Genomic DNA, 892 nt, shown 5'->3' with positions numbered 1-892 from the left:
CCCCCTCTTGTCTCTTTTTGGTGGTATCACCACTTCATCTATATCTCCATATTTGTTGAATATATTGTACATTTCCTTTGTTCCAAAATTACATGGTATTTTTATGAAGAAATAAGAAGTACTGCTCTCTCCAACTATCAATCTTCCTTTGGTACCCTTTCAGTCCCATTTCCTTTTCTCATCCAAACAGTTTCTTATTCATGTTATAACGATTGTCCATTCTTCCTCTCCATTTACATTTTTCCACTCTTTCTCTCAGTTCCTCTCCATTTATGTAATTCTTGATAAAAATTTAGACCATTTTTTATTTGAGCGTGTCATCCTTGCGCATGGGTCATGCTAATATTCTATGTATCATTCCAATTTTATCATATGTCCGCAAAAGGACTTACATGTTTTTTATTGACATATTTACTATTTTTTAATTTATGTAAAAAAATGAGTGAAGAAAAAAATAACATTTAATCCCAAATTTAAGTATATGACTTCACAAAAGGGATATGCCCAATATTTGAAGACATTGTAAGTGGGATATGCCCAATATTTTGAAGACATTGTAAGTATGTTATGAAATACTTATTTAACACCAAAATTTAGGATATATATAATATTTGATAGTTCATTAGGCTTCAAGCAAATCAAAACTTCTGGCACTGGATTAATGGTGAGAAAATTTTCTAATTGTATTTTCGTATTTGTTGTGGTATTGTATTGTATATCTTATTAGTTTAATTTTTAAATAGAAAAAAAGAACAGTTATTTATGTAACCTGCTATATGACATGGTTGGAAACTCGAATGACCAAAGACAAATATATTTTGGCTTACAATGTTAGATATGTGTAAGTAAAAAAAAAAAATCTATGGCATGGCTAATACATTAATTTGTTTTT

At 29.1% G+C, this 892-nt stretch overlaps 1 non-coding gene across 1 annotated transcript; it reads right to left on the bottom strand.

Moving 5' to 3' along the window:
• Nucleotides 1–286: 286 nt before the first annotated feature.
• LOC131645298 (U6 spliceosomal RNA) lies at nucleotides 287–388 on the bottom strand. The gene has a single exon (XR_009296928.1). It is a non-coding gene; the product is annotated as a U6 spliceosomal RNA (small nuclear RNA).
• Between the last annotated feature and the right edge of the window lie 504 nt (nucleotides 389–892).

Source organism: Vicia villosa, linkage group LG1 (assembly GCF_029867415.1).
Source record: "Vicia villosa cultivar HV-30 ecotype Madison, WI linkage group LG1, Vvil1.0, whole genome shotgun sequence".
Taxonomy (NCBI): Eukaryota; Viridiplantae; Streptophyta; class Magnoliopsida; order Fabales; family Fabaceae; genus Vicia; species Vicia villosa.
Note: the sequence above shows the minus strand (reverse complement) of the source record. Positions and strands in the feature narration are given on the sequence as shown.